Raw genomic sequence first — 9127 nt, 5'->3', positions numbered from 1 at the left:
AAATAAGGCATTACAATTGGGAAGGAATTTAAATTATCCTTGTTTACAGATAACTTGATTTTATACATAGAAAATCCTAAGGACTCCAACAGTAAAACCCTGTTACATTAATAAGTGAATTCAGTGAAGAGGCAGCATATCAAATGAACACACAAAAGTCAGTAGTGTTTCCTCACACTAACAACAAAATATCTGAAAAAGAAAACTCATTTAGATAGTACCAAAAGCAAAACACTTAGGAATAAATTTAACCAAGGAGATGAAAGGTTTAATACTGAGAACTAGAGATATAGATGAAAGACATTGAAAACACATTGATGAAAAGATATCCAGGGCTCATAGATTAGAAAAATTAGTATTGGTAAAGTGCTCGTGCTTCCCAGAGCCATCTATAGAGTCAATGCAATTCCTATCATTATTTCAATGGTGTTTTTTTTTTATAGAAATAGAAAATGAATTATAAAACTTGTATGGGACCAAACAAGACCTTGAATACCCAAAGCAATCCTGAGAAAGAAGATCAAAGCTCAAGGTGTTACACTTCCTGATTTCAAGCTATATTCAAAGCTATAGTAGTCAAAAGAGTATGTGCTGACATAAAACCAGAAATGTAAATCAATAGAACAGACTAGAGAGCCTAGGAATCAACCCACACATATGTGGTCAACTGCTTTACAACAAAGGATCCAAGAATACACAATAGGGAAAGGGTAAAAAACTTCTACATAGCAAAGGGAACAATAAACAAAATTAAGTGAAAACCTACTGCATAAGAGAAAATATTTGCAAATAATGTATTTGATAAGGGGTTAATATCCAAAATATTAATATATAAGGAAATTCTACAACTCATAGCAAAAATATAAATAATTCAATTTTTAAAATGAGCAAAGTACCTGAATAGACATTTTCCAAAAAAGATATTCAAGTGGCCAACAGGTACATGCAAAGGTGTTTGACATCATAATCATTAGGCAAATGCAAGTCAAAAGCTCCTCACTTCTGTTAGAATAGCTATTATCAAAAAAGAGATATGGTTCAAAAAGTTACATGCCCACCTCAATGTTCATTGCAGCACTGTTTACAATAGCCAAGATATGAAAGAAACCTAAATATCCATCAATAGCTGAAGAATATACAGTACATATATACAATGGAATATTTCAGGCATTAAAACTAATGAAATAATGCCATTTGCAGCAAAACAGAGGACCCGAAGATTATCATACTAAATGAAGTAAGTCAGACAAAGACAAATATCATATAATATTGCCTATATGCAGAATCTTAAAAATGATACAAATGAACTTATTTACAAAACAGAAAAGTTTCACAGACTTAGAGAATGAATTTATGGTTACCAGGGGGGAAGTGAGAGAAGAGAGATAAATTGGGAGTTTGGAACTGAAATGTACATAGTGCTATATTTAGAATAGATAACTAACAAGGACCTACTGTAAAAATAAACAATTTTTTTAAGAGACACGTTTTGCAAGGATGTGAAGAATAGGGAACTCTTGAATGTTGTTGGTGAGAATGAAAATTGGTATAGCCACTACAAGAAATAGTAGGAGGTTCCTCAAAAAGTTAAAAATACAACTACCATATGATCCAACAACTCTACTTCTAGAAAATATCTGAAGAAAATGAAATCACTATCCTGAAAAGAACACACTACCCTGTTTATTGCAGCTTTATTTAAAATAGCCAAGACATAGAAACAACCTAAGTATCTATTGAGGGATGAATGGATAAAGAAAATGGGGAATATATATGTGAGCTGGCCAAAAATTTTGAGTTTTTTGTAATACCTTATGGAAAAATTTGAATGCATGTTTTAGCATACCCAATATTTACATATTTTCATATATTTATATATGTTTATGTACATAAATACACATATGTACAATGGAATAGTATTCAGCCATAAAAGATATGGAAATTCTACCACTTGCAACAACATAGATGGAACTTGGGGACATTATTCTAAGAAATAAGTCAGAGAGGAAAACACTTTATAAGTACTTATGTGGGAAATCTAATAGCCAAAGTCATGGACACAGACCATGTTTGTGGCTATCAGGGCAAGGGAGTGGAAAGTTGGGAAATCTGTAAATGTGGTCAAAAAGTACATACTTCCCATTATAATACAAATAAATTCTGGGGATGTAATGTATAGTGTGATGACTATCATTAATACTATATTTAGTGTTAATGCTAATACTAATATTAATACTTTACTATCATTATATATTTGAAAGATGTTGACATAGTAGATCATAAAAGATCTCATCACAGAGGAAAACTTTTTTTAACTATGTGAAGTGACAGATGTTTACCAAACTTATGGTAGTAATAATTTGGCAATAAATATATATATTAAATCATTATTGTGTATATGCTAAACTAATGAAATCTTACATGTTCATTATGTCTCAATAAAACTTGTGGGGAAAAAACTACACTAAAAATATTTCTCCCAAATACAACATACTGTATAGCAATTTTTATTTCTAAGAATTTCAGATCATTAAAAATTTTTTTTATTAAAATTTAATTATTTGAGAGTAAAGAGGATATTGTTAGGACCTATGACTGATTTATTATAAACACAGAATCTCAGGTACAACCCAGACTCACTGCATCAAAACATGCATATTGACAATGTCCCCAAGTGGAGTTTATGCATATTAAAGTAAAATAACCACTGTATACAGTCTGATTCTCCATTTGGTTCACATTAGAATAACCTGGTATGTTTTTTAAAAAAATGGTAATGTCTGGTCCCACACATACCAATTTATTGTATTCCTATCCCTCTTAGGTTTACTAAGATATAAGTGACATAACATTGTATAAGCTTAAGGTATACAATGGGATAATGTGATACATATATATTACAAAATGATTACCACAATAAGGTTAGTTGACACCACAAAATATCTCACATAATTACCATTTTTTGGTGGTGAGAACATTCAAGAACTCCTCTCTTGGCAACTTTCAAGTATGTTAACACAATACAATGTTGTTTATTATAGAAAGTACACTGTACATTAGACCCTCCACATTTATTCATGTTGTAACTGGAAGATTGTACCCTTTGACCAACATCTCATTTCCTCAGCTCCTGGAAACCATCATTCTACTTTCTATTTCTAGGAGTTCAGTTCTTTCAGATTCTATATATAGGTAAGAATATACAGTATTCATCTTTCTCTGGCAGACTTACTTCTGAATACTTTGCAATTATACATCTTAAAGCTACTTGTCCATGAACTGGTGATGGACAGGGAGGTGTGCTGCGATTCATGGGGTCACAAACAGTCGGACACGACTGAGTGAAGTGACTGACTGACTGATAATATCATTCTCCACATTAAAGATAGATGCACATGTTCTCCTTTCTACTTCCTCAAATTCAAGCTACTCTGAGAGTTTTCAGTATGACATAATGCTTTCCATCCATCTCCGTTTCCTTCTATTCCTGAAGCCACATCCTGTGTTTAAATTATATTTGTGTAGCACCTTAAAGTTTAAAAGAAGCTTCAGAAATCTCATCTTTCTCACAATAAATAAAGTGGGTATGATTGTCCATTTTATAGAGATCCTAGAAGGCAATGCAAATTTGCCAAGGTCACTTAAAAAAGCAAATGGCAGAGCTCATTCCACTGTATTACAGTAGAACTCCTGATACTTGTTTTTCATAGATTATAGTTCTTGTTTTTTTTACTTTTAAAAATATTGCTTCTTCCCTATTCTGTTAATTATAACTATTTTAGCCCACATTCATCATTTTGGTGAGTTATTTAGGTAAAATTCATGTATTTTAAGACCAGAACTTTTTATAAGCAGGGATCATGTTTTATTTTTGTAAAACTGTTAGGTAGCTAGAATAGGAAACAGGAGTCCAAAATGGCAGTGGCTAAAAGGCAAAGAAAGGAAAAAGCCCATGAAAATGAAACAAAAGAAAATCCAAGGACTGGAGTGAGAACCTCAGATGAAGCAAACAGCCCTCCTGGCTAGCCCAATTTACATAGAGCAGGCTCAGGGGAAGGAGACAGAACATATAAAAAGAGGAGCTAAGATTGAGCCTCTTCTTTCGAGTTCACCTGCTCTCAATCCTCAAGGATGTATTTTCCTTTGCTTGCCAAATAAAACTGAGCTGTAACACCAGTCTGCCATTTCAAATTTTTGCTGCAGTGAGACAGAACCCAGGAAATCACGTATTCCTCTGACAAAATCATTATGATATCTTTTATAATATTGAGCCATATTTTGGATCAATACTTTTAGTTAAGGTGAATCAAACAGCTCTTATATATACATGAATATATGCTGAACTTGGCAACTGTGAAAAGGTGGTCCTTGCCTGTCGTTGAGAAAATTTTAGCCAATTGTGGGTTTGGGGAAATAAAAATTAAATAAATAACTCTAAATTAAAAGTAAGAAAGGCTCTAAAACAGAATTATGTTTCAAGAACTATGGGTAATCAAAGAAGGAAGAGATCTAGCTGTTAAAAGTGGCAAAGGCTTCATGGTTCAAGTTACATTTGAAAAGGTCTTTGGAAGATGATTAGCAAAATAAAGATGGTACATTTGAAATTTAAAATATCTGCAAACATAATATAGTATGAATACTAAACACAGAAGTTATAAATTAAGAGCTCAGGTCATCTGAAAGACAATGGATATTTTAAAATATTCAATCCATTACTACTCATTCATTCACTCATATGACAAGTATTTGTTAAAACCAAATATACGTGCTACCTTCAGGGCACCCAAGATCCCTAGGGGAAAAAAGTCATCCAAAGAAGTGTGAAATATGGAAGAAAAGGCTAGAAAGGCAGTGTGTACATAACATTACAGGAGCACTGTGGTGAGAGCCTCTGTCTTTGTGTTCGAATAACTGAAAAGTACTGCAATGGTGAAAACTAGACAGAATGGGTAATGCAGCTATGTTGGTCATTTGCATTTGAACTCTCCTGATTGGTGGTTTAAATTAATTTATTCTGAGCAAGTTGAGTTCCCTAGGCAGACAGGTTGATGTATTGCATTTCATTATTTTGCTAGCATCCCATGTTCTCCCTCAAAGTAGAGCAGGAATTGAGTTCATTGCTCAGCAGAGCTCTTATCTTAGGCTTGTTAACTTCTTGGATGTAGCCCATGAACATTTATGTTCGTGTGAGAGAGGTTATGAAAATATCTGTAAGTGAATAGAGTCAGCAGGGGTTTACTCTAAGTGAAGACTCTGGAAGCAGGCATTCACTGAAAGGGTCTCCTGTGAAAAACACTGTTTGTAAGAGCTGACTGATTTTATTTGAAAGCATAAGCAGTGGGTATAATAAAAGAACACAATTACTGAGCAACTTTGTCATTTTGTGTTAATTTAACTGGGGTAATGGAATTAAAATTAAAATCTGTGATTTTTTTTCTGGCAGGTATGCAATATTTGTTTTACAGTAAACTCAGCAAGAGACACTACTAACTTCTTAATGGTTCTACTATAACTGGCTTCTATTTTGTTACTGAGTATTTAAATAATTTCAGGCCTATTTCACCTTTATATGTAAGCAGTTTATTAAACAGTCTGGACTAGTACAAACACTTTTCATTCCAACTTGACCCCCAAATCAAATGCAATCACAAGGACTTTTGGGAATAGAAAATCCTGTGTTTTATAGTTAGCAACTGTGCTAGCAACCACCAACGCTTGAGGACTCCTGCAGACTCACACCGTCCCTGATGCTATTTTGCTAAGTGACCGCAACTTGCTGTCTTTTTATGTGTTGTTAGAAGTAGCTCCAGGCTAGAACCAGTAATGTTAGTGCCCACGTGTGCCTCAACACGTTTCATTTTGCAGTGTGACCTTGGCGTGCTTCTCAGTTGGCCCGCCACCTGCACCGATGAGATTTCGCAATGATACAAGAGAGGAAAAAGAAGATTAAAGCAAGATCTGAAAGAAAACTTTAGAAAATACCACCCCCAAATTAATTATCCCTTGTAGAAGCAGCTCTGTGAAGTATTCTCGCCGCACACCCTACCTCCTGCTATTATGGAGGTGGTGCAGCAAGATCATTACAAGAAAAAGAGCTCAGACTTCAGTTTCACATGGCTGGCTTGTTAAAAGAAAGGACCTTAACCTGTGTTCTTTCACAGCATTTAATGAGCTGGTATGTCTACAATCAGTGGAGAGAAAGGGACAAAATGTACCTGTAAAGTTATATTAGCAAGTTATTAGCCATTTGAAATGACTGTAAGGAGCACATTGAGGTAAGATCAATGGGATGACACAGTCAGTGCAAGCCTTTTATATGAAAAGCAATTCTGAAACACAATTGCTAATAACAGATCTATTAATCCTATAAAATATACTAACGGGTTCATTCTAGGGAGTAGGAAGTAGGTGATAATTAAGAAATTGGAGGTTTAAATGGCATGAGGAACCCTAGCAAGGTCCCCTGCCTACACTGTAGCATGCCCCATGTTACATGTGCCTGGTGATAAATTTCAAAGCAAAAATATATTTTAAAGGAAATTTGAGTCTTTTTTTTTTTTAATTTTCAAATGTTCCATGTAATTTCAGAACCTCTACTTTGGTTACCAGCAAAGCAAAATATTGGAGGCAGAGAAATGGGGAATGGATATAAAGGTGTGTGTGTGTGTGTGTGTGTGTGTGTATAAGGGTGAATTGTGCACTCATAGTGTGTGTGCACTGGTTAAAACAAGGGAGGGTTTTGCAGCAGCATGATTTCTTTTACACCTCATACTGCTTGCTTTTAGACTGTTCCTTTTCTTTTTGTATTGGGTTTCTTTGAAAACACTGCAGGAGACTTCTCAGTTTGCCTCATGGCTTGACAGGCCTAGTATAGAACCAGGATTCTAGGAACATGATTTTAACCTCACAACTTCTTAACAGGTTCCACTTTTTTATGTCTCTCATCTTCTACCCTATTGAGTAAACCTCTTGCTAAAAAAAGAAAAAAGAAACAAAGCAAAAAAAAAAAAAAAAAAAGGGAAAACCTAAGGCAAATCACATGGTAAAATGATTGATTATACTAACTTAAAACACCTCAGGGCTTAATGCAAACATTAAGTTAAAATTGTCTGCTAATTGGCAACAAAAGATGCTGGTTTAAAATTTCCTCCCATGACTTCTTTCATTTTCTCTTTGAAGTCTCAGACCTGTTAATTTCTTCTCTAAACTCTGTCCCTGGAATATATCATGTATTTCCACAGATCTGAAAATTAAGTAAATTCTTTTCAGTATTGTCTCACATACCTGTTATGGTTACCTTCACTCCCATCTCACATCTAACATAAGGATAACTGAATATATTTATTCTTGAACAGAATGACTACTTTTTCCCCAGAGATTATCAGAAACATTAAACCTAAACAATAATATCAACATATGTGATTCTTTATACAGGTAATCTCATTTAATCTACATAATAACTGTGGAGTGTATACACCACCTCTATTTTTTAGATAAGAAAGCCTCAGAGAATTTGGGTAACTTATTCAAGGTTTCCTAGAGCTAGTAAGTAGCAGACTCAGGACTTCAATTTAGGTGTTATTTTGATGCTTTTGAACCATGGTGTTGGAGAAGACTCTTAAGAGTCCCCTGGATTGCAAGGAGATCAAACCAGTCAATCTGAAAGGAAATCTGTCCTGAATATTCATTGGAAGGACTGATGCTGAAGCTGAAATTCCAATACTCCAATACTTATGCGAAGAAGTGACTAATTGGAAAAGGCCTAGGATGATGCTGGGAAAGATTGAGGGCAGGAGGGAAAGCGGACAACAGAGGATGAGTTGGTTGGATGGTATCACCGACTTGATGGACATGAGTTTGAGCAAGCTCGGGGAGTTGGTGAAGGACAGGGAAGCCTGGTGTGCTGCAGTCCATGGGGTCACAAAGAGTCAGACACAACTGAGCAACTGAACTGAACTGGACTCTTATTTAACTTCCTTTTCCATTCATAGGTGTATCTCAGCTACAGTGAAGGTTTGCTTCCAGACAACCACAGTAAAGCAAATACTGTAATAAAGGAAGTCACACAAATGTTTTGGCTTCCCACTGCATATAAAATTTATGTTTACATTATATTGTACTTCATTAAGTGTGCAATAGCATTACATGAAAAACAATATACATACATTAAAACTTTATTGCTGAAAAATACTAACCATCATTTGAATCTTCATCAAAGAGTATTATTTTCACTGGGAGGGTTTAAAATATTACAAGAATTAGCAAAATGTGACAAAGAGACATAAAGTGGACAAATATTGTTGCAAAATAGTACCGATAGACTTGCTCAAAGCAGAGTTGCCAGAAAGCTGCTATTTGTAAAAAAAAACAAAACAAAAGGCAGTATCTTAAGTGCAATAAAGTAAAGAACAATAAAACAAGGTATGTCTGCATTAACTTTGTGCCTTTAGACAAGTTACTTCTCATTGCCTTGTTTCCTTATTTGTTAAAGCATTGTTGATAACTTGCTTGACTCTACTGGACACACCATCCTGAATTGCCACCATTATTATTCTGACTCCAGAGTGTGCTTTCCATGCCAGATCCTCATTGCTCTGTAGGTTGGATCCAGTAGTTCTAGGTAGGATCTGAGATTTGTTGTCTCTGAAAGCTCCCAGGATGCTGATGCTGCTAGTCTGCAGGGTTGCCTACCACACTCTCACTTAAAGAGAGTTACACTTGAATTGTTCATAGGGAAGTGGTGGCCAAAGTTTCATTTCTCCTTTGGGAAGATGAGTTGCTACAGTTCAGTCAGTTCAGTCACTCAGTCATGACCAACTCATTGCGATCCCCAAAATCAAAGCACACCAGGCCTCCCTGTCCATCGCCAACTCCCTGAGTTCACCTAAACTCATGTCCATTGAGTCCGTGATGCCATCCAGCCATCTCATCCTCTGTAGTCCCCTTCTTCTCCTGCCCCCAGTCCCTCCCAGCATCAGGGTCTTTTCCAATGAGTCAGTTCTTTGCATGAGGTGGCCAAAGTGCTGGAGTTTCAGCTTTAGCATCAGTCCTTCCAATGAATACCCAGGACTGATCTTTAGGTTGGACAAGAGTCTTCTCCAACACCACAGTTCAAAAGCATCAATTC

At 35.4% G+C, this 9127-nt stretch overlaps 1 long non-coding RNA gene across 1 annotated transcript; it reads left to right on the top strand.

Moving 5' to 3' along the window:
- The first annotated feature begins 6169 nt into the window (after positions 1–6169).
- Positions 6170–8281, top strand: LOC129641642 (uncharacterized). Its single transcript, XR_008709375.1, has 3 exons — positions 6170–6275; positions 6589–6654; positions 7992–8281. It is a non-coding gene; the product is annotated as an uncharacterized LOC129641642 (long non-coding RNA).
- Positions 8282–9127: the final 846 nt, after the last annotated feature.

This window comes from Bubalus kerabau, chromosome 1 (assembly GCF_029407905.1).
Source record: "Bubalus kerabau isolate K-KA32 ecotype Philippines breed swamp buffalo chromosome 1, PCC_UOA_SB_1v2, whole genome shotgun sequence".
Lineage (NCBI taxonomy): Eukaryota > Metazoa > Chordata > Mammalia > Artiodactyla > Bovidae > Bubalus > Bubalus kerabau.
Note: the sequence above shows the minus strand (reverse complement) of the source record. Positions and strands in the feature narration are given on the sequence as shown.